Here is a 26,493-nt window from a genome sequence, read left to right on the forward strand (position 1 = left end):
TGTATGATGGGTGTGGTGCTTTGCATACCCCTCCCACCTCCCCACACCCCCCAAAAAAGGTCTGCTGCTTGATGTCGTGTTGGTAGTAAAAAATATTGTGGAGGTGGTAAAAAAGGTAGTAAAAGGTAGTAAATTCATCTCTATGATTCCTGCATATACCCTGTTGAAGCATTTAGTTAGATTCGAGTTTATGGTCCAAATAGATGGCTGCAAAAGTAGGGATGAATTTAGTTATTTTGTTGCTATTTATGCTGGGTGCAGACTACACAATATCAGCCCAATTTTGGCACGATCTGTTTAATGTAAAGTATCGTGGTGATTCGCAAACGACTGGGCGTTGGGACGCAAGAATTGATCACTTTATTTCATATAGTGTGTCATAGTGGACGATGACTGACATCGCGTCTGTGACGCTTCATGACGTCCTGACAGAAAGAGGAGCACAGAAGCTCTTCCATACATTGCTTTCAAACATGGTGAAATGAAAGAGAGACAATGGTATTGGTGCTGCTTGGTGGAATTATGCTATGGAGGAAAGGTTTGTGGAGCTATGTCAACAATACTCTTGTCTTTATGGTGTTTCCTTGAGGGACTACAACAGAGTGAAAAAAGATTGTTGTGAACAATAGAGGAGGCGCTTAGGCACCACTGTGAGTACAGCGCCGACAGCGGTGATTGGTCGGAAAGCAACGTGTACACTCTAAAATTTTTTTTACTATGATTTACTACTTTTTTTTTTGGTGAAACATTTTTACACTTAAAAATATTGATTTAAATTGTAAAGCAATGAATTCAATTACTTCTATTTGGGGTTTTTATCTATGCGTAATATTAACTTTTATAGTATGATAAATATTTACTTTTAATTTCCTCTAAACCTTTGTAAAATACAACCACAGGTATACATGACATTGGCCTTTATTGTCTGAGTACAGCATTACAGCATATACTGTTTTAACATGTATATAACATTGCCTACATTTAAACTCATATAACAAACATTTTAGAAATAAAAAATAAACATTTAAAAGTAATTCAAATGTAATTAACCGGTCTGTTATCCCATTTCCATCGTATCAGCGCTGGTTCTCGTGCCTGAGATGGACTCGCAGGTCAACTTCTAACTTCAGATCGCCGTCCTACATTTCACTCATAGGCGAAAGATGCTACGCCTGCCAATAAACAAACAGTGTACAGTTCAGAGGACATTTTATCATCCAAATGAATTATATTAATTATCTTTAGGAATAGTCATGTGTTTTATGCAATGCATCAGGCGTTTCAATCACGCGAAAAGACAGACGCGACCCTCATTTAGGTGACTCACATTGCGCCCAAGTATGTTGTTTTGCATTAAAGTCCCTGTAAAGTCAAAATTAAGTATGTGTTCTGAGTTTGTCACACCACAGAAAAATGTGTTATTAGCCACCCAGCCAAATTTTAATGATAAAAAAAGCCGACAAGTACATAAAATAAGCTATCAAAATCTTGAAAAAATGAGCAGTGGTCTCTGCTCTCAAACGCTGGGGGCGTGTCCGCTGGCTGCGCTGAAACCACGCCCACTCGCGGGAAAGCTCGCTGCCGTCGCCACACTCAACTACAGCCGGAATGGATGCTCCTAGCAGCTTAATTTGTTTTACAAAGCCATACATGTTTGAGCCTGGACTACCTACTATAATTATAACATAAGCACACAAGGCAACTTACACTCATTGGTGGGCACGCACTGCCGACGATGGCACCAGTTTTCGGCGCGACGGGAGGATGATCGCCGAGGCGGGAGATAGTCGGTTCGGCCCCATTCACCAGTAACAGCGGATTATCAGTGAATCCCAGTTGTCTCCGACGAAAGTTTATAAAACTATCCCGTGTAAAATGACCACTACAGAGGCGGGTTTTGGCGGTGATCCTCAGCTCTCCATCAAGGTGGCTCTTCACAAAATTAATCCACCTCTTGTTGATATGATAGTTTTTCGGAAATTTAAATAAGGACACCGATTTGTTTTGTACGTGATCGCATCCAGGTAATACGCATTTCCGTGACGAAGGCATAGCTAGCTAGCAAACTGTAGGATGTAGTAACTAATAGTACTGACAGTAACTCGCTATTGAGTTGCAAACTGATGTGAATGGGCTCCAGTGCGTCATCAAGTAGGGGCGTGTCCAGGAGCTCAGGGGCTCCAGTGCGTCATCGAGCCCCCGTTTTAGCCCCGCCCAAAAAATCCGGAACACAGAAATGGTGAAAAACTGTTTAACGGTCTAACTCCACAATTCAGTACTTCACAGTTCACAGTCTTTGTAATATGATTTAGCAATACATTTCTAACATTTATAATGTGTTTTTAGAATTTTTTTTTTTTTAGAATTGCCTTTACAGGGACTTTAAATAAAATGATTTAAAGCACAGTAATGATTTTATAGATAAAATAAAACATACACTAACCTGAATTTCACAGAGGAAATGCACCAATTCTGCGATGCTGGGAAGAGGAGAACTGTTCTGGAGACTGGAGGGAATTCTAATAGCCTGCTCTCACTCAACCGAACCGGTGTTTGTGTGTAATATTTGTGGCCCTTGAAACAGATCAGTTTATTTCTCCATTCATTATCAAAATATTTGAGAATGAATGGAGAAATAAACAGTGTCCTTACCTTTTTATTTTAACAAAAAACAATGCTGAAATATCTATTAAGGAGTCTTAGACCTTTCCAACGATATATAGTTTGTCATGACTAGATTAGGATTTAATAGTAATATAGTGAAGTAAATTTAGGTTGCCCGTATACGGGCAGGTGACAGTTAAGGGGTTAAAAAACTAATTGGTTGGTCAAATACTAAATTCTTTTAGTGAACATTAATAAATATAACTCTAAATTTTAGACAAAATCAACTGTTGGATTTTTAGTCAATTATTTTGGTATGTTCAACTCAAACCATCAAGTAAATGATATTCAGAGAATTTATTAAGTTAATAAAGTTAAGTATTACTGTGATATTTACTAAACCTCTGAATTATTTTTTAGAGTGTAGTCTGACATGTTTGACCACAGTGACTATCGTAACAGACAAAAATATTGTGTAGTCCGAACCAGGCATTAGGATATGATGGGTATTACACAGTGTCCTTACCTTTTTATTTTTTTTATAAATCATAGCTATATATATGTGCACTCGGCAAGTCATAATAGTATTAATAATAGTATAATAATAATAATAATAATAATAATAATAATAATAATAATAATAATAATAATAATAATAATAATAATAATAATAATGAAGATTGATTTAAAGGGGTCCTGTTGTCCTCGCCATCTCCCCTTTAGTGACTTAAGTCTCTGCTTTCTCCAGAGTCTATTGTTAGGCCTTGGGTTAAAACCCCCTTATAATGACAGCGCGAAGGAGGTCAAAGGGAATAATTTTATTTGTAAGTAATACTCGTGCTTCTGATATGTGTCTGGGTGCCGATGTTAAGATGCAGGTCATATATGAAACTGAAAGAGTTAAATTAAGAGATTTAATAGAAGTGTTTGAAACTTTTAGATTTCAGCTTCCAAATATTGAAGGTCATATAAATTTGGAAAACAACAGCTTTTGTCCGAGACTCAACTAAGCCCTCAGCTATCTTTTTAAAGAATCATCGATCTCTCTCTCTCTCTGTCCTTTTGGCCAAAACACTTCAGGAGCATGATTAAATATTCATTGAACACTCAATTGACCCCTCTCCCCTGTCATTTCTGATCAGTCAAATCAATGACAGATCTTTCAAAAGTACTTAGAATGAGACTCCTCTGCAATAGAAAGATCAGTGCGGGCCATTGTCTCAAGACCATCTAATCAATTAAGTCAATCCCTATCCAACTACTTGGTACACTTCAGATCAGACAATCTATCCTGAATGGCCAGGTTAATTCGTTCTTCGCACAATCAGCGTCAGTCAGAAATTTCACCATGGTAACAGCTTGTTGTTCACGTGCAGCGCACTGCATGTCTGGATCATCACCGAGCTGTCACCCCCCGTCCCTCATCCGCCTTATCTCTGTAGGTGTTAATACATCTGAGAGTAGAGAAAGAAGGGACAGCTGTGTCTTTCTTGCGGAATGAAGGAGATGGAAAGGTGGAGGGGGAGGGAAAGGAATCAAAGAGAGGACTGCATCGCCCCTGTGGCTACAGGCGCAGGGATAATAGAGTAAAATTGCACACAGTCCTGACTCTGGGCAAGCCTGGCTTCCTCCCCATCCCATTGTGTCCTCAGCATGGCGGTCTTTGTGGCAACTCCTGTGTTCTGGTAATGAACACGGCAGCCCGCATGCCTGCTCTACTCAGTCTGAGAGGGTCGGATGCGGGGAGGGGTGGGGACGAGAGCTGGTTTCATTAGCTGAGGAGAATGGGCAAATTTCAGGGCTCTGATCAAGCGTGACATGGAGGGTTAACTTTTTCTTCTTTTTTTGACAGACATGGGTCTGAAGTTTGTGGAACTAAAGCTGCCGTTCGTCCAGATGGGGTCTGGGAGCCAATGATTACGCCCCTGCCTCACAAACAATATTCCTCTACCTCCTCCTCCTCCTCTTCCTCCTCCTCCTCCTCCTCCTCCTCCTCTACAGGTCTCCTTGCCTTCCCCTGGACACTAGAAAGTCTCCATAAAGTAATTTAGGACATAATATGATGTAATCTCTTCTGTTGCCACAGAGTTTTTTTTTTTGCTTGTACGGGATCTACACAAAACCTGTCAGCCTCCCTGTTGTCATGAATGAGATTGGTGAATTTGCAGTCTGGTTGATGATTTGTATTAGCATGAGAAATGACAGTCTCATCATTTGGTGTGTTTACATTCTCTTTAAAGGAGAACTTGGTAACTTTTTTAATGTAATAAAACTGTCTAGAAATCATTTGGATGGTTAAACAACCTGTTCTGGTGATATTGGTGACTTTCCCCGCTCCCCCCAGCGTTCCCAGGCGGAAAACCAACCTTGCAACTTGGGGACTACCGTCCCGGCAAGATAGAAATTGGAAGTCTCGTGAGAAGCGAGAACGAGAATGAGAACGAGCGCGAAACACGAATTGCTTTACGGCAATTCGACATAAACAAACACGCATGTATGATGTATTACCAGATTACCCACCTCGGTAGACATAGCTCCACACGATACAGTTGGCTTGCTCCGATCAAAACAAACGCACATGAGCAGCGGTAGAGAGGGGGAGGAGGCCGTCGCAAGTGAGTTTTTTACGACCGTGTTGTGAAATATACACCCTCCCACAGCTGTAGGGGGAGCTCGTGGGGAAAACATGTGACAACAAAAGGGAAAATCAGCGAAGAAGTGACTAGAGTTCGCTAGAGTTACCGAGTTCTCCTTTAAAGGTTTAATTTTTAGTTGGACTAATACAATGATTTGTCTTTTTTTAAATGACGGTTGTGCACAATTCAGAATTTAATTTAGAACACTTTTTAAATTTGAATTGAATTTGAATTGAGGCAGATTCAGTCATTTCCCACCTGTGGAATTTTCTGAATTCAATAAATTCCACTTTCAGTTCAAATTCTATTTCAACTTCCTGTTAGGCATTTGAATTGAATACAAATTATATAAGTCTTTATAGAATACCTATAAATAAGTGTGTTAATTGTATAAGTGTGTTTACTTTAAAAGTTTGATTTAGAGAATATAATTTATAGTGCAACATACAGCAACTTGCCTATGATATGCCAGGACAGGAGAGCATTAAATTAAACCAGGATGGGATGGTTTTAAGCTTATTCAAGTTTGTTCATTTGTGCAAGAAATGCATCTACATGCACTGTTACAATCAAGCTACAGCGATTGAGCTACAGTCTGTCCAAATATAAATTACACAATGTATAGTTGAATATTTGAAGAATTAAATTTACATCACCTCTGTCTTTTTTGGATCAAGCACACAGTGTTGAGGAATTATTGCTTTAGTCCAACTGAAATCAAACTTTTAAAGTAAACACGCTTATTGACTACATTTGTACACTCTAGTCTAGAGTGTCCAACATGGTATTTGCAAATGGCAGTCACTCTTCTTGGCCAGGGCTTCAATATGGAGTCCAGTTGCCTTCTTACACAGTTGACTAACTTGAAGAACTCTAGTCTCTTATCTCATCCATGCTTTTGTTTCTCCTCCTTAATGTTTGTGGTTCAGTCTGGGTATCTTGATCCCTGGGCTGAATTGTCTCCTACACAAATTGTCCTTTGTTGCAGGCCTTGGAAGCATGTGTGCTGCAGATGTTACAAATCTCCTGTTTAGCTTAAAGGGGCATTCCACCCATAGGAACATTGTTTTTTATTGAAAGTGGGTCATATATGTAGTCGAAATGTAAAATAAATTTTGAATTTGGTGCCTTCGTGACCGAGGAAAGACAAAAAATAACTTCAGGATGCATTTGTATGAAAGACAACAACTCCCACAATGCACCACATTGCACAGCTCCGCAAGCCACTCCCACTAATCCAGAACAGCGCATATCTGCCTATAAGAGAAATCACTCTTCCGTCTACAAGGCTAGCTACCACCAGAGCTTGAAATTAATTTCACACAAAATGTCTAGTTAGTTGGCGAACTCATTAGTGCATTACTCCTCGTTTGTATTTCTTTCGAAAAGGTGAATTATTGCATGGTACCTGGATGTTCAGTCAGAACATATGCGGCGCGAAACTAGGATAGTTCACAACACAAACGTCCGTGTCCTCGTCTGATTCAGAGATTTCGTCCAGGAGAAATTGTCATTGTTGGAATTCTTTGCCGCAGACGGACTCTATCTCGGTGTTCGTAGTTGCATAGTGAGATCAACGGCGCCACCAGTCTGCCCTAACTCGAGCCAGTCTGGGCTCCTCGTCCGCGGCAGGCAGGTCTTCTGCCTCGGCTGCTCTTCGCTATAATGCGGCTTGTAAAGGTAGCCACAAACACCTGATTCAAGCATCAGACTTCCGAAATCCTCTTCTTCTATATCATATTGAGTACTCTCCTCCGCTATTGTCATAACTTTACATCTGTCTCCACAGCGCCTGTTAGCTTAGCTTCAAACAAGATGGAGGATATTGCTTTCAGTTTCAGAGAGTAAAGTCCCACCCACTGATCTGTAATAGGTCTGTAGCGTGAGCGGGTCCCGTCCCTGGGAAAGATTGGAGAGATGAGGAACTAGTGCTTGTAGTCTCAACAGAAATCCCCCCCTCTTACACTTCCTCCGACAATGACGCTAAATGACGATTTTTGCGTCATTGCGGGAGGAAGTGTAAGAGGTAAATAACGGATTTCTCCCGTCTCAGGGGAAAATGAGAGAGTGTTGCACGACCATTCAATAGTATGACTGGGTTTCTAACAATGCAAAGCTTAGTGCAAATGGGTGGAGTGTCCCTTTAAGGATTTAAGCATCTTATTTACTTTCACAGGTATACGTTTTTTTCCTTGCCCGCTTTTGTGAATGCTCTGAGCAGCATGTGAGGGAGTGTCCATCTTTTTGTCCTGACTTAGTTTGGCTGAATTCTTGGGGTTTGGGCCATATGTTTGAGAGTGAGTCTTTCTTTTTAAGTGTGGGACAAAAGAAGAACGGGGCTCCTTCTCTCAATGTAAATGCCAGACCATCACTTGCCTGGTAGGAGAAGGGCCATGTCACGATCGATTTCCTCAGCCGAGCCTTCCTCAGAAGGGCAGCTTATTAGCTGTAGGTTCAGACCGTAGGTGTGGGTGAGCTTTCATGCTGCCTGCACTCGATGGAAAAACCCAAAGGCTTGTGAGTGGGTTTCATATGCACGCACTAGTGCTCACACATTTCTTTTCTTTTTTCAGTTACCCCCCCTCGCTCTGTTGCCACTTGTCAATCACAGGGTAGAACAGCTGCAAGTCTGGTGGTGGGAGCAAGAGAGAAACCGATGGAGCGATTGGAGCAGGCATTGATGGACATTAGGAGATGAGCTTGGAGGCATCAGTTTTAACGAAACTAGTAATTTGTCATCAATAATCATTATTACTTTCTTGACCCTTTAGCCCAAAGGACGGTGAGGGGTCGACCTTTGAGATCATCCCTGAGGGATCACAGGAAACAAAGCCTTTTATCCTTTGTTGAAGAGACATCAGAGCCGCAACAATCCTACTTCTTACATGATCCGTCATGCATTATTTGCGTGCGATCATGCAACCAAATAACAGTCGAAGAATGTTGATGTCAGTCAACTCACGGCAGCGGATTATGGCAGAACACCACTGTGAGTGACAGAGGAATAATCTCTCATGAACGAGTGTAAAATTCACAACTGAGTGACAAGTCAAACCATCCTAACTGCAACCATGAAGCTGCCGAAGCAAAAGTGAAGGGTTTCCTGGCAAGGCCAAATCAGAACCACTTAAATGACGTTCTGTGAATATATTTTTTTTTAAGCTGCGTGCCATTGCCTCCCTGCAGTATTTGTAGACCAAAGGTTTAAAAACAAAAGGAGCGAGTTGGTGGAAAAATCTGCATACATTTGCATGCATTTTCAAATGAGCGTTAATTTACAGACATCTTCCAGAACTGTGCTTGCTTATGATCTGTCTGGATAGATAATACCCTCGCAGACTCAAAGTTTCTATAACTATATAAAGGTCTAGTGCTTATAGCCACGCTGGAAATGACGCTAACATCACCCACACAGATTCTTTGTTCTCTCTGTTCTAAATTGTATCCTAACTCCTCTCTGGTTATTGTTCATTGAAGCATAGCTATCAATGCCTGTGGATCTACACAAGAGAACTCATCACCAGATGCAGTGAGAGAGGTCTTTTATTCCCAAGGAGATATTCAGCCTCCACACCACCATTCACAGTCCAGAATTTAAGTACTAATGCTAGAGTTAAGCCTGTCGTGTGCATTTTTTTTCAGCCTGTCTTTACGTCTCATGCACAGTCCAGTGTTCTATCTTTTTAAAGAACTCACCATTTACTGGACACTTCTGAAGCATGCACACTACGACTGTGATACTTCAAGTGACTTTCAAACTGGAGTTTCTTCTGACCTCCTTGTGCACAAGACAAGATGACTAAGACAAAGGTGAAAACTACAACAATAACAACAACTTGTTGCAATTTCCACCTTTGTCTTGTGTCAGGGTTTTTTTGTTGGCATTTCAACTTCTATTGGTTAAGTAACTACTAGTAATACTACTCACAAAACTATTTAAGTACCTGCCCATCTGTCAGTGCTGCCAACACTTAGAAGTAAACTCGCTTCAAATCACAAGCTCTTGATTTGTTTAGATTCCAATTTTTGATTAATTTGGCCATATATCCTGAGCATTTTTTAATGATTAATTAAAATAACTTGACTAGTTGTACTGTATGTCTTTTAATTTGCATAAAAGAACTGATTTAAAAGAGTAATCTATTCTTGAATCAGACTACACTGTCCACAGCAAATTGGTGCAAAAAACATTGGCATGTAGTAAGTTATTAGGTTCCATTGAACATCATTCCATTGAACATCACGATTTAATCAGATAATCATAATTTTTTGGAACCACATCAACTCTTTATTCAATTGGCTAATAACTGTTACGCCGCCTTCACACTGGCAGTTGAAATCAGCTCCGTAATACGCAATACGCCCCCAGCGGACGTCGTACACAACGGTGAAAAGCGTCGGAAGCCTCGGAAGCGAGTATATTTAAATATTGAATTATTTAATTGTATTAACTGCCCTAATAACGTTAAAACATCATGAAAATAAAAAAATGACATGACAACTAATCGTTATAAAATCATTATTTATTTTATTAAAAGTTAAGAATCCAGGTTTGTTTATCAGTACCATAGCAACGCTAACTTCCGTTGGGATTTTCAGATAGAAACCGTCCGTAGCCTTTCGCAAGAGTTCAATTTTTTGAACGCATCCGGATGGCCAACGGACACGATTTTTTTCGCACCGCACTCGTTCGCACCTGGTTCGGACCCATTTGCATGCGGTCTGCGAATCTCCATAGGAAATTAATGACTTCCGGTCGTTTCGCTGCCGTATCGGAGCTGATTTCAACTGCCAGTGTGAAGGCGGCGTTATCTTGTATGCAACCTGTAAACAGTTTTTAATGTTCAACATGGGCACATTTTCATCATCAAGGGAATGTTGCCAGTTGAATCCCTCGCTAGAATACTCCTACCTAGCACCAGCAAAATTTGCACCCATTTCTCTGGCCCATTACCTTGTTCGGCTAAATTAGAAAGGCGAGAGATTTCGCCAGGTGCTATTTCTCCAGGCTTTGCAAATGAAGGCACCCATTTATTATCCTCCCAGTGAGGTTTATTCTCAAGGCCACTGATAAGTCTGCCGTGTTCCTTCTTTCAAACAGAGCTGCACATCCAGTCCTGATTGGGTAATGGTCCCAGACGGAACGTATTGACCTACCCGATTGATGCTCATTGCAGGCTCCGCTGCTTTTTTAGGATCTTTTGGATCAGCTATGACTACTTCGATTGGAGGTTCAGTCGGTAATACCTCATTTGACTGAAAATTGGAGTGCCCCATTGAGCCCATGATTAAAGACTAACCTAAATGTGCACAAAAGCACAAATACTGTATATTGCACAGACCAGAACACTGAAAATGACGGCATATGAAGTCAAACCACAGAATTTTCTACGCTGCCTTTGTCTATTTATGTTAGATTTGTTTTACTCCATTTATCTTAGCATTTGCCAGGATACACTGTGACAAGCTATGAGGCAATTTTATTTTGGCTCTCGTCTTCTGACCTTAAGTTTAATGACCACTTACTGCTCAGCTGATGCTGAATGACCTGTCATTGATTTCGATATCCTAGTGGAAAATATATATATATATATATATATATATATATATAAAACCCTGCTATTTTGCAAGTTCTCCCACTTACAAATCATGGAGGGGTCTGAAATTGTCATCGTAGGTGCATGTCCACTGTGAGAGACATAATCAAAAAAAAAAAAAAATCCAGAAATCACAATGTATAATTTTTTAACTATTTATTTGTATGATACAGCTGCGAAAATATTCAAGTATTTGAACACCTGAGAAAATCAATGTTAATATTTGGTACAAAATATCAAAATATCAAATACTTATTTGCAGCTGTATCATACAAATAAATAGTTAAAAAATCATACATTGTGATTTCTGGATTTTTTTTTTAGATTATGTCTCTCACAGTGGACGATGACAATTTCAGACCCCTCCATGATTTCCAAGTGGGAGAACTTGCAAAATAGCAGGGTGTTCAAATACTTATTTTCCTCACTGTATATATATATATATCTCCTACCTGAGAATGATTTTAGCTATGAATCAAAGACTGCCTGTTCTTTCTTTCACTGAAATCACAAGTCCAGACGGCATTTTCTACAGAAAGTAAATTCACTTCCCCATGATAACCCGAAAACCTGGTCTAAATGACCTCTAGTGTAAATTTAAATTTTTTTTTGAAGACTGTTCAGAAAATTAATGCCATTATTCAGACATAGACTTGTAATTTTCTGTAATTGTGATGATTTTCTTTTATTCTCTCTCCCCTTATCCTCTGGTCTGTGGCGACATTCAATAATCGTAGAAAAGGAGGATGGTAGCGATGTTAATGAATCTAAATGTTGCTTTTTTCCCTCTCATCAGAGGCTGTTTAAAGTAATTGTAGGGAGCCTCTGTATGTGGTCCTGAGGGAGGGAGGGGAGTGAAATTGCAAGCACCTCACACGCCTCTGCAATCTGATCCTATTATCTGACAGTACTCTAAAGCTGCTTCAATCACTACGTTTAGTGATACACTGTGCCTTCCACCTTTCCATTTGTCTCCTTTTCTTTCATCTTTTTCCTCATAGTCTGCTGAAGAAAAGTCACTTTTTTGTCTCTCAGGTGGTGTTGGCAAGCACAAAATGAAGCAAGTTCTCTTTGTCTGTGGTGTACAGCCTCTATCCCTTCACTTACTTTTAAAGAACATTCTCGAAATGCTTCGTCAGAATATAATGAGCAAATTTTTCCTGAGAAGGTTGAGATAATTGCACTTTGTAAGATTGAAGTGCATACTGATTAAACGCATTGTTTTTTGTGTTTTTTTTTTTATGAGTAAATAATTGCCAGATAAATCAAAATTCAAGATATTCCTATGCAAACTATTCGAATAGCTGTTAATTAAAGAAACTGAATATTTCTTGACAGGTTGACATAGTTTGTTATCGCACAGTTTAGCATTTTTTTGTTAATCAAATTGTTCAGACTTATGTTGTTACCGCTACGAGGACACTGTGATAACTATGCAACAACATTTGGGTTAACTGAAATAACTTTTCCTATTATGTTAGTTTTTCAAATAAACTAAAAAAAGTAGGGATGCACCAAAATAAAATTCTGGGCTGAAACCGAAAATTCTGGATGCTCTTGACTGAAAACCGAAAATGCTTTAAAAAAAAATATTTCTTATTTTATATTAGCTTATTTTTGTATAATTGTATTAATATTAGACTTTTTAATGAAATTCAATCATTTTAATGATACTGAATAAAAAAAATACAAGCATATATATATGTGTGTGTGTGTGTGTGTGTGTGTGTGTGTATGTTTAATACATCCATTTTTTCACAATTTTCAGCCAAACCAGAATAAGCTCATATGGCGTGACTGTCCCAAGCACATTTCACAAATTTTGATTTTGAATAAAAACAAGAAAATGAATTCAATCATACATTGATATCCCAGATGTCTGCTTGTGAGTCTACTTGACTACAAGTTCAGGCATAATATTTTGAAGCCACCCTTAACTAAAACATTTTTTTCCCAAAAATGGATATAAGGTGTGACGCCATATTCCTTTTTTTAAACGGGCAATTGTTTGGAGACCTTTGGGGAGTGGGGGTCCTCCTTCTTTCAGGAGGAAGAACAACACCTCAGAAGGACACTGAAAGTTACAATGTGAGTTTTCTCCCTTCATGTTTTCAAAAAAATCAAGTATATCCGGCACTCCTGCTTCAGTTCCCATTTGCACTGTCTTTTGGTGTGACACATTTTACACAAAAATGCCCAAATGAAATTACTTTTCAGTCAATATTACCTTTAAAACTATATTGTCATATTGTAGTTAGCATGGTTTTAGCATGTTAGCATAAAAGCAAATTGCTTAATGTCATGCTAAGTACATGAAACCTCATGGTGTGACAACATCATAAGGTGTGACAGGGTTTTCTTGTCACACCATATACTTATTTTGTCACACTATATGATATGAACTGTATTTAAATACATAAAAAATGCTCTTATATACATATTTTATAGCTTATTTAAGTTTATTGAATATTTCGTCCTTTTAACACATTTTGATACTATATTATTCACACATTTTAATATCTATTCACCAACTCAATTTGGTGAATCCCTACTTCCCTACTATCCCATTTTCAAGCTGAATCCATGTTAAACTACAGCATTTTGTCACTCAAATGTTTCCTTTTATTTATTTATTTATTTTTTCAGTTTGAGGTAGATTTCAGTAGATGGCGAGATATGGCGAATACAGAAAGAACAAGGAAATGATACATCATCAGCTTAATTAATCGAAATGAATATGCACGTGATTTGGCAAAGGCTGCGATTTATGCGCAGCTTGTCAGTGAAGTACGGCTCTGTGATCAGTAGTAAATGTTGCTCCATCTGAAAGCCAGAGGGTGCTCTCGCGCACAAACTCCAAATATGCCCTGCTGGAGAAGTAAACGCATGTCGTTCCAGGAAATCCCTATGGGCAATATACTATTGCAATAGCTGAATAAACAGAAGATTGAAACGCTCTGATTGATTTTTTGAAATGTTGTCTTTTGTTGGACAAGAGGTTCATAAATGCTTCTCATGTTTGGAAAGCAACTAGCAATAATAACAACTAGCTGTGAAAAATAAAAAATATATAAACATAAAATGGCATAAAATATATATACAGTGCTGGTCATAATTCTTTGCCCCCTTGGTAAATATGATCAAATATGGCTGTAAAAAATAAATCTGCATTGTTAATTCTTTTGATATTTTATAAAAAAAAATAAAAAAAATCTAACCTTTCATTGAAGGAAAATAATTGAAAGTGGGGGGAAAATCACATTATGAAATAAATGTTTTTCTCAAACACGTTGGGAACAATTATTTGCCCCCTTTTATTAAATACTTTTTGCAACCTCCTTTTTCCAAGATAACAGCTCTCCGAGTCTTCTCCTATAATGCCTGATGAGTTTGGAGAACACCTGACAAGAGATCAGAGACCATTCCTCCACACAGAATCTCTCCAGATCCTTCAGATTCCCAGATCCATGTTCGCGCTGCTTCTCTTCAGTTCAGCCCACTCATTTTCTATAGAGTTCAGGTCTGGGGACTGGGATGACCATTGCAGATGCTTGGTTTTGTGCTCAGTGACCCATTTTTGTTTTGATTTTGATGTTTGTTTTTGTATCACTGTCCTGTTGGAAGATCCAAACAAGGCCCGTTATAAGATTTCTAGCACAGGCTGTCAGGTTTTGATTTTTTTTATCTGTTGGTATTTGATCGAATCCATGATGCCATGTATCTGAACAAGATGTCCAGGACCTCTGGCAGAAAATTAGGCCCACAGCATTAAAGATACAGCAGAGTATTTCATTTTACACATGGGGTACTTTTTTATTCCTGAGTGCACCAAACCCATTTTAAGTGTTTGCTGCCAAAAAAAGCTATTTTTTGTTTTTGTTTCATGTGACCATAGAACCCGTCCCATTTGAAGTCCCAGTAGTGTCAGTTACTTTTCAAACATTCTATGGACAGATGAAACAAAACAAAAAAAGAGCTTTTTGGCAGCAAACACTTAATATGGATTTGGTTCATACAGGGATAAAAAAGTACCCCAAAAACTTTCAATATTTTTACTTTAATAAAAGGTTAGATTTTTGCATTTATTTTAAAATAAAATATAAAAAGGATAAACAATGCAGATTTATTTTTTATAAAATATGATCTGTATAAAGCCCAGCATAGAGTGGAATATTGAGCAGAGCATCACACCACGCAGTGATGAGGGTTAAAGTGATAGTGAAACTTGGCGGTGCGTGTCCACTTGCGCGGAGCAGAGCGAGAGTCTTCAGTTCATTCCTTTAGTTCATTCCCATAGGAATGAACTAAAAACGCTCGCTCTGCTCCGCTCGCTCAGGTGAGCGCTGAACACTTAGAGATGGGGCGGCATATTTTTTCGGCTGTTTTTCTTTTTGGCTAAAAACTGAAAATTCCAATTTCTGCAGATAATTTTCAGTGGCCGAAATTCCGGTGCATCCCTAAAATAATAATTAGAAGTTAAATATATGGGTATTTCTTGACAAGGTGTTTATAGTGTATTATGATACAGTTTAGTATTTTTTGATAATCAAATTTTTCATTGACTTTTGTTGTTACTGATACGAAGACACTACTAAGTGACTAAGTAACAACATTTGTGTTCATTGAAATAAATGCTAATGAAATTTCAATTTGAAAAAACTAATCTCAAATACATTGTTTTACGACTCCAAAAAATAAACAACCAATTATGTGTTTAAAAAAATCCCATAAAATGATTGATTGACTTCTGTTGTTACAACAAGCACCATTAAATCCTTGACTTCAAATAACGTGAAATCATGTTTTAAGAACATTTTTGTTTGGTCTAGCAGTTTGCTTGGAGGTTAAAGAAAGTCCAGTATCCTCAGCACCTGTATTGAGAGAGCTTACTGAGCACAGGCACTTAAGAAGGGTTTAGACAAATTGACCCTCTGGAAAACTAAGTGTGCGATCAGCCACCAACTCTATTCTGAAAGAGTGGGCCGTAATTACATTTCACTTGCTCTGATGGGAGGATTAATCCGCGGTCAGTCCGAACAATGGCAGGAAGGGAGTCTTATTCCACCCCACTCCCCCACAGTCTAACTTTAAATAATATTCATACCCTGATATTACAGAGTTTCAGATGTGACATTTTCTTGGCTGGTTCATGGCAGTGTTATCGCTTTTCATGACTTGGATGTGCATTTCAAATGGCCTAGGTTTAGGTAACCAGTTTCCAAAGTAATCATATCAGTTTATTAATAGATTTAGCAGCTTTTGGCAGTGTTCCTTATGTTTTCTTCTCAAGTCTAAGGTGCAGGAGAAAGCAAGGAGCTCGATTTACCTCATCTGATACCTCAGTCTCCCTCCCCACCCATTTTATTACACTTCATGTACTAATTCTATTGGATCTGAGAGATGGAATACTTAACTCTGACAAAGGTTTTAATCTCTCTTATAAAAGACAGCATTTTTCAGGTAGGTTGTCATGGAAATGGTTTTCCCTTGCATGAGGTGTCTGTCTGTATACAGGGAGAGCTTCATCAGAACGGTAATTAAGTTATTTTTCCAGCAAGCGGGAACGGGGAGTTGGAGAGCTAGAGAAGAATCAATAATGATATTGTGCTGCACGAGTCTGCCATATAATACTCCATGGTTCTGGAAGTGCTTAATTTGGCTAGCTATATGCCTCTCCACCCATTGTCAGAACATACCTGCCCCCTCAATAGTGTAGAAAAGAAAGGAAAAAATTAGAGAACTTTGTTGCAGACTAACTTTGTCTTTGTTTACAGACAAAGTACATATGTTCAAGCTGTCGCCTTGCTCTGTGAGAAGAGATCTCGATGGTGACGTATCCCAGGGATGCTTTTAATGTGTCTTCTACACACCGACTTAAGTTACACCTATAGCAGCCCTGCTGGAATGTAAATAACCACTAATGGATATGGGCCCGTAAAAGTACCTGCATATATGATGGCAAATGTTTCACACCAGCTGAATCAAAGAGCTGAAAAGATCAAACATGAGTGCCCTGGACACCTCTCACTTCTCCGAGTGGAAGATCTGGTATCTTTCATGGTTCCATTTCCATGATGGCTCATGACCGGTACACTAACAGAGGCAGGAAGTAACCATCACATTTCAAAGTAATGTAGCTTGGATGTAACCAGACACAATATCAAAATGGATGGGGGTTTACCGTAATCACAAGGGTATGTGTTCACCTTCTTATCTATAAGTTTAGCGATAAGTCATTTGTAGACAGCAGAAACAACAGAAGTGTCAAGCACATGTCAGACATCCATGACATTAAGCCAAATTAAGCAAAAACTGTTTTGTCAGTATACTCACTACGAATAGGATATACTAGTAGGGGTGTAATGATATATCGTTATATCGAGATCTAAAAATGCGGTGATATGCATTGTTGATGTAAACGATATAATTCGTGATAGTTTTATCCAAGGCTCAGCTTACTGTATTTATAAGGTATAATTCACTCAAATATGTAAATTCTGTCATCATGTCGTTATGTAGATATTTGTGAAACCTGAGAGATTTCTGTCCCTCCGTTTAAAGTCCCTCCATTTAAATGCAGAATTAAAATTTTTGGATGAACTAACATTTACAGTTTTGGAATCATTTTGACATGCTTTCTTGCGATTAGAACTGTGATTGCATTGATCATCTGATACACATACGACACTCCTCAAAGTAAAAGCGCAAACATCATTTAAATCACCATATCACATTTAGTTTTAGTAGTATGATTATTCATTAAGGTTTCACTGAGCTACAAAAAACGATCTGGCTGGCAGGTCTAACATCTGCCAAAAAGATAATTGCGCAAAATCCCTCCCAATACTTTATCTGTGCAACACTGGCTATGTCAGTTTCATGATATAGTAATGTTAGAACTTTAAACGGCTAGAATAAATAAAGCTAGAGCCTCAACCCTTGAGGCATGGAAAGCTGCTGAAGATGAACTCACAGGAAAGCTTCAAGATGGAAGAATTTAGAACTTAATTTGGGGGACAGTTTGAACTTGTAAACCTCTGATGGTCTGTGTTATACTTATCCTAAGTTTCTCATATTGCAGTATGTATCTGTGTTTTGTATTTATGTAACTATTTTATTTCTTTACTTTAAAAAAATAAATATTTAATTTATTTTTATGAAATTTGTTTTGATTGTCATTTTATTACAAGGATCAGTGGCTTGGACCTGGGGGACCGCTGGGGGGTTGGGGGGTTCAGATGGTCAAATTTTGTTCCGTTTATTGTGAAGAAACCTTGGGGTAATTGTTTGTGATCCTTTCTATGAAAAATCAATAAAATAAAATAAAAATTACTCACAAAAAAAGTAGTATGATTATTCAAAGCGTTTTATATGGTTTATTCTTCTATGTATAGTGCATTAATAACAGGAGAGGCGGGACACAGTGAGCACTGGGATAGACTGTGCGTGCGCGACTTGTCTGTGTAAGAGATACAATGAATATCTGCATTAAAAGTGCGAGTACTATGTAAGGAAATAATTTAAGTTTACGTAGTTTCAGTGACATTACTACATCTATATCTACATCTACATGTATGTATGTATGTATGTATGAATGATTGCAATGGGGGAATATTTGTGGGTCTAATAATATTATTTTAATAATAAAGAAATAACAATAAAAAACACTCTTATTTTGGCTTAAAATATTGTGATAGTATTGTATCGTGTGTTTAGTATCTCACGATTTGTATCGAGTGTAGCGTTACACCCCTAGGATATACACTAATTTGGGATTTAAAAAAAAAATATTTTTAAAAAAAAGTCTCTAATGCTCGTAGGGCTGCATTTTTTTTTTTAAAATCCAAAATATGGTATGTAAAAAATGTGTATGTAAAATCTTTTTAAAAACAGTTATTTTAAATTGGAATGTGTGTGTATATATAATATAATATAATATAATATAATATAATATAATATAATATAATATAATTTATATATATATATATATATATATATATATATATATATATATAATATATAATATATATATATATATATAATGTAATATAATGTAATATAATATAAATATAAATATAAATATAAATATAAATATAAATTTAAATATAAATTTGCGCACGCAGTATTTAAAACAAAATGTAAATGCAATTTATTCCTGTAAAGGCAAAGCTGAATTTTCAGCAGTCATTACTTCAGTCTTCCGTTTCACATGATTCTTCAGAAATCATTATAAAATGCTGATTTGGTGCATATTATCATCAGTGTTGAAAACAGTTGTGCTGCTTAATATTTTTTTTGGAAACCAAATGTGATACATTTGATGAATAAAGTTCAAACAAAAAGCATTTAATTGAAACAGATAATTATTTTACTGTCACTTTTGATCAATTTAATGCGTTCTTGTTTAAGTATTTATAATATAATATAATATATGTTTCATTATTTTTCTTTTTTCTTTATTTCTTTCTTGCAAAGTAACAACTAAGTACTGGCTGCTGTGTAAGGTACGCTGACAGCATTGTCGCCAGTAGTCAAAACTTTTAAGATCATAGAGTGTGGTCACTTTTCAACATATAGTGAGTGCGGCGAGCATTACAAAGTTCTCCCAGTCCATAAGCCTTGCAGGCAATATCTTCAGCCAGCGCTTTAGCCTGGGGTCCTACAAAGCTCTCGTCTTGTCCTCTCTATGGCCGGCCAACCAATGAGATGCGAATAGGATTAGAGCAGAGTCTGCCATGCATGATGGAACAGCTTTGATAGGCGCTCTGCCCCGCTCACTCTGCTCTGCTCTCAGAAGAATACATTTTTGATGTCACGTCTTGAGAAATGAAGGCTTCAGCTGAAGGTTTTGAAATAATACAGAAAATGACAGGCACTGTGTTTGAATCTTTCCTGCAATGGCCTTTTAGATGCTGAATGAAGAACTGAATGCACACATACAAATACATTTATATTATATTATATTATATTATATTATATTATATTATATTATATTATATTATATTATATTATATTATATTATATTATATTATATTATATTATATTTAAATTTAACCTAAACAGACCGTCCAGATTTGTGATGAATCACTCGTGTAATACTACTCCTCATTTGTTAGTTGCTTTGGATAAAAACGTCTGCTAAGTAAATAGATGTAAATGTAATGCTTTTAATATGAGTTTTCTGCAAGGAAATGTATTTTCTAATCATATCACACAATTTAAGATTTTCTTGATGTTGTTTAAGTGATGAAAGGCTTGTGTAAAGAATCCTAAATGCTCAAGCTTATGTGTGGAGTTGGGCAGGTTTTCTGTAAATGGAGATGGCTCTCCTTCCCATTAGTGCAGCTCTGTTTCAGTCTGCACCGGGCTCTTGCCAATGTGTCAAGGTGGCGTAATAATGAATCAAATGGGTGGACGAGAAAAGAGCCAGGACTGAATACAGCCTATCGCAGAGTTGCCAGGTCCTCTGCTAAACTCTGCCTAGGGAGAAGGTTCAGCCATCTGCCATGAAAGATCACGTCTTTTTCTTTTCCTCTAACCCGCTCCTTTCCAGCATGCACGCTTTCATCCCCCCCCCCTCCCCTCCCCTCTTTTTTTCCTCTCTCTCTTTTTTCTTTCTTATTCTCCATAGCTTAGTTAGTTTGTGAATTTGGGTCAAGAAAGACTGGCAGCCCACCTTTAGCAGGTATTAAACCCTCCTTCTGCGGATAAAGACTTCTGTGGACAGACTTCTTTTGGGAAAGTTGAGGAACAATTTTCCTTGGCTACACAGTTAAAGAAAGAGTTATGGGAACCAATTTTTTTTTAGCTGGGGTCCAACCGATTACAAAGAACAGAACACAGGTTTGAAACCTGTGTGTGAACTAATCAATATCATGCCATGTCACGACAAGAGCCTCTCTAAAAGCAGCCACAAGCATTGCCTTTGAACTGCCTACACAAAATGTTAACTGAAATAATCAAAACAATTGAAAGTGATCAATTAATTTCTTTAACCTATGCCACAAAACTGACATAATCCACAAAACAGACATATGATATGTCGCTCACTGTTAGGGCCAATGGCCAAAAAACTGATCACAATAAAATATTTCACATCAGTCGATATCTATAATTATCATGATAAATGTCAAAACGTAAAGGCAGTTTTTTTGCTCCTAAGTGAAAGTTGTAGAAACCAGACTATTAATTGTATTTTTAACTTTATTGTCAGAACATGAAAAACACTTCTTTTTCAAACAATTCTTTACATTTTGCCGGTCATTTTCCTTCAACAAAATAAATATCTTAAAGGTATAGCGGAGGATTTTTTTACTTCCGGGTGGAATGCCTATACTATTGGTCCTCCTAATTGTCAATCATTCTGGTGAATCAATCAAACTTTTCAAAAAGTGGAGAGGGCGGGTCTTATGTAAAATTCGGAAAGATCCTCTGCTATACCTTTAATAGATAAGAGGGGAGTTGACATCACTCCAACAAAACTCATGGCTGCTGATGCTCAGACTCGTATAGGTCTCATCTCCTCCAGGCCTGATGAACCACACTGTTCCTAGCTGAACCACACTGTTCCTAGCTGAACCTCAGTTTCTCTCTCCGCTGCTTCTCAGTCTGGGCAGTCGGAGAAGAGGTTCCTTATTCCCTGTGGTCAGATTTACATATATGACTCCAATAATTATTTTGCATGAGTGGATTTCTTAACAATGACTTCATGAGTCCTATCATTTTACTCTGTAAAATACATTCCCTCAAACGCATTTCATTAGTTGTGCTTGCTAAGTCAAGCATCACTATTACTATTACTATTACTCATACTCATACTCATACTCTAACCTAAAATATGTAACTTCGGTGTATTTGTCCTGCGCTGTCTGTGCTAATGATACCTCAAATCATGTGGCTTGTACCTTTTTTTTTGCCTGGTGGTATATAACACAGGCAAAATTCTACATTTGAAGGAGGGAACAGATCCATATCTAGGAATCAGAATATCATAGAGACTTTTAGATGGACTCTTTTGACTTTGGCCAATAAGCAACCACCCAGAAAACCATAGAAACCATATAGCAACACGATAAAGCTTAGAACACCTTCGCAACCTCATAGCAATGCCTGGGCAACCACCCACAAAACCAAAACATTGTGGTGGCGGCTTTTGCACTGACAAACACCACTTGCAATGTTCTTCAGAGAATGATGTCTTTAGCTTATTGTTTGTTGTATCCCACAAATCCTCAGCACCAGGATGTAGAGAAGCAAAGCAGTGTTCACAAACAGGATGCTGGCCTGTACGTCTAAACAATATGTGCAGGTGATGCGTCTGAATGGAGATTAGAGGGTTCCTGACAAAAAGCTTTAATTAAACAGAAAGGTGGGATCCTCAAAAGATCTGAATATAGCCAAAGCCTTATTCCAGACAAAATGACGGAAGATTGCACATACTTCCTAAACGTGAGCAGGTTGAGCTTTTATAGCTTGCACTAGCCTCAAAAATATTCAGACCCTTTTGAACACTTAAGTCACAATTGTGAATTTAGATTAATTGTATCTAAGTCAAAATCAAGGCATCAGAAAAATAATTATTACTTTTTAAATGACCACTGTACATACACATTACTTTAAATACATGTTAATTTGAACAACAAATGTGTAATGTTACAAAATATCTTTATTTAAAATAAATTGTTCTTTTGAACTTTTCTGGAAAAATGTATCACGGTTGGTTTCCAGAAAAATATTTAGCAGCACCACTGTTTTTATTGATACTAATAATAAATTATTTTTCTTGAACTCTACATTAGCATATTAGAATGATTTCTGAAGGATCATGAGTAGTGGCTGCTGAAAGTTCAGCTTTGCCATCACAAGAATAAATTATAAGTTGAAATAATAATAATAATTATTATTATATATTATTATTAAAATGTAAACGGTTATTTTAAGTAATAATATACATTTTTACTGTATTTGTTATTATACAAATGCAGCCTTGATTATTTTAAGAGACTTCTTTCAGAATTATTAAAAAATCTTACGGACCTTTTAATTAAAAATCTCTTCCAAAAAGTGCCTACTTTTAATCATTGAATCATGTTTTGTTTTTTTTGCATTAAATACCTTGTTACTCAAGTACGTCAAATTATGAAAGTAAAATCATTTGTGAACTGCCATTCATATTGACTTTAAGATGTGTAGCCAACACGCCGTATTGTAAGGCATTTGAGGCTCCTCACAAATATTTTGCTCACAGTACACGTGGCATAACCAAAAAACGTGTTGTGTTAGGTCATGACCATAAACTCTGCATTAGTCAGAGATTGTATGTCCACAGCTCCCACAGATGGCTTCTGAAACATTTCAGTCACACGGGAGGGTGTCAGTAGTGGAAGAATCAGCTCTCTCTGCTCAACATGGGTGGCGCTTGTATTTTCACAGCTGGCTGTACATGCTGGAATCAGCCATACGATGGAAGAGCCCTGAAGCTGAAGACAAGGCCTTCAAAACCCAGCAGGGCTAACAAGGGAGAGCTTGTAACCTTCACCAGGCCACGCACACAGAAATACTCTCTCCCACAGGAGAGCCTGCCGTTATCCAGCATCCCTCTGGGACTACCAAACAAGCCCTTCACAGTCTGTTCATCTGCCCCTCCGCTAGATAAACAGCTCCAACCATGCTGGTTTTTCTGCTGCTCTGAGATTCGGCTGTCTAAATACAATTCCCTGGAGAGAGGTAAAAATAGGAACCACACAAAAAGATTGACAATAATGGTGGCCATTGTTGGAGCGCATTCTCAAGACACGGTGTCCTTATCAGTATAGCATTCACCTTTTGGGATTTGCACATACAAAATTACATTATTTATTTCAAACTTCCATGAAACGTCTATCACCGTTCCTTAGTGAAATTCAGGAATTCAGAGACTTTTCATTTGCATATTTGTTTTCTCTAAGAATAACTTCCAGGTGAGATGATTTAGCTCATTGTTTTGTAAAAGCAGAGCGAAACAAACAATGGCAAAAACAAACCTTGCCTTCAAGTGCCTTGAATGGCATGTGATTACTTCTCACATTTAAATGTGCAAATGAACTTAACGCATTTCTTGCGCTGCTGCTCTCAGCCGTAGGCATACTGCATGAATTCAGACAAGGTAAACATGTCTTTTGGGAGACATTTTTGTCATAAAAGCCATTGTTGCACCAGATTTAGCGATGTGCTAGCAAAGTCTCTTTGCATCTTGCTACTCTTGCCAACAGAGACAGTTCAGTATTTAGCAGTGTGTCTCTTTAAGCACATCTTCGCGCTTTCTTTTTTCTTTTTGGCTTCTTTGGGCCGGCTTGGCGGGGGAGTTAAAGACGATGAGCTCATAAAGGATTAAACTTTCGTTTATTTGATTGTCTCTTCCTTGTGGGGTTCGGAGACTGTTAGGGCTCCAGGAGAAGGGCACAGAGAGGGGCCTGGCCCCTAATCCGCGGATATTGAGCGGGATTCCTGGGACGCGACTGCTTTCCGCTCCTTTGCTTCTCGAGGTGTGACGGGAGATGCTGGGGAGACCGAGGATGGGTGATTTTTCTTTTTTTTTTGGTGGTGGGGGTGGGAGTTTTCTGGAGGATTCCTCTGTATCTTTTGTTGAGACAAAGTTTTCACAGTTTTGGGGCTGAGTAGTTGAGAATTGTGTGTCCAGTGGAGTGCGTCTGAAGAGGGGAGGAGGACGGCTGGGGCCTCAGAGGATTAGTCTCTCAGAGAATAATCACAGGATCAGTTCATACTGCTCAGGAGGGGGCCGCACTGAATGCGTAGACAATCCTGAGAGAAGGAGAGGGAGGGTGTGATGTAACCGTGACGTACCTGCAGATGTGACTGCAGTTCTTTTATAAAGAAGAATATTATACTAATATCCTTAGGTAGTTGATTTCAAATTTTAAGAATTGATAGCTGTTAGATTTGCAAGATTTCAAAATAGACAGTGAGAAATGCTGTACAAACTTTAACCCTGTAACTAGTACTTAAAGGTTTAATGTATAATTCTTATATTATAATTGAACATTATTATTATACATTCAGTTTTCATAACTCGTTATATTAGAGAGTACATGGAATATTTACTTTAAATTACATCAAAAATGTTATCCACTTTAAATAAACTACAAAAAATATTTAAAAGACTCTTTTAGATATGTAAACTTCAACCTATTATGTCAACTACCCCATGCCTAACTTTTCACATACATTTGATCTACAATTATCTATGTACACTTTTGTTGTGCTCTTAGTTTATTATTTTGTGCATTGCATTTACAGAAAGGTGGTCAGTGTATTTATGTTTCATAATATCAGATATCAGTTAAAATTAGTATTTTAGTTTGAGCCTTTTATGTGATTTAGGGAACATTTCTTTGAGTCAGCCGTTATGCATATTTCATTTGAATACCAAAGCCAGAAGCTTCTGTAATCTGGTTTCTGTTGGCAGTAATTGGCTGGTACAATAGATCTAGTGTTCTAATCCCTAATTCACTGCTACCAATCTGTTGAGTGTTTAATCTAAACATGGTTGTTTAATCTGAATGTTTGCTTTTTGAGGGATTTGTTGTTGAGAGATTTAGACCTGTGTAAGCTGATACTGTAAAATCTGTGAATTATTCATGGCAGGGCTCCAGACTAACATATAAAAGCGGTGGCATTGGTTGCACCAAGTTCTACAGATGGTAGCAACTGATTTTGTAGCACTGGTGGGGGGCCTTTTAACATGAAGAATAATAATTATGAGCAATGGCAGTTAACAATATTGCATATTTTGTCCAATAGAAACACAGATTTCACAATAAATCATTTATTTTTAGTTGGAGTACAATATACATTTTCTTATAATATAAATATGCATCTGAAAAAACAATTATCACTTAACTTATTTAGTGCTTTTTATAGAAATAATAAATGTAGAGTTAAAATATTCGGACAGTGGGAATGATCTGGTATTTCTTAACCAGACACTGTTTTCTTTTCTTTAGGCTCTTGGAATCTGAAGGCAAACAAGGTTGTTTTTCTACAATCAGAGAGCATTTGAGCAAAACTGATTTTTCACAGAATGTAAACTGATAGTCTCATTCAGGGAGGCTTTAAAGGCAACAGGTAGTTATTGCATAGTGTCCATAGTTTAACTCTGGTGTTTGTGGTTAGACTATTCATGGCCCCTCATTTCCATGTTGGGTTGGATCGGATCTGTATCATTTGCCATGAAACATTTGTTTCCTGTTTTGTATTTGTATTGTCTGTAATACAAAAAACATCCGCACCAAATACCGAAAAGATTTGTAAATGGAAAAAAACTTTAGTGTGTAGATCAAAACATTTATTATTACCAAGTCCAGCAAGAGGAGGAGCTTGCACATATAATCATAGAAAATTTCTTACGTGGCCATAAAAGTGGGGAAAAAAGTGAAGTGCTCAAAGACAAAAGATTTTCAATCTACATCACAATCTATTATCACAATAGACAATTGCACACTGGATTATATTTATACAGTAGAGAAGTATTTAGCCTATTTCATCTAATGTAATTGTTAACTTGATGCCTATATACTCATTGGTATAAAGCATTCAAATGTGTGTTAACATTCATAGACATCCAAAAGCTGTTACTGCGTAACAATAACTTTAGGAAG

The 26,493-nt window shown here is 37.6% G+C and overlaps 2 protein-coding genes across 3 annotated transcripts in view; one reads left to right on the top strand and one right to left on the bottom strand.

Annotated features, from left to right (window-relative positions):
* Positions 1 to 26,493, bottom strand: part of snx5 (sorting nexin 5) — a 210,962-nt gene that overhangs the window by 128,012 nt on the left and 56,457 nt on the right. The window lies entirely within an intron of this gene.
* Positions 1 to 26,493, top strand: part of macrod2 (mono-ADP ribosylhydrolase 2) — a 561,583-nt gene that overhangs the window by 38,937 nt on the left and 496,153 nt on the right. The window lies entirely within an intron of this gene.

This window comes from Abramis brama (genome assembly GCF_963993115.1).
Source record: "Abramis brama genome assembly, chromosome: 19".
Taxonomy (NCBI): Eukaryota; Metazoa; Chordata; class Actinopteri; order Cypriniformes; family Leuciscidae; genus Abramis; species Abramis brama.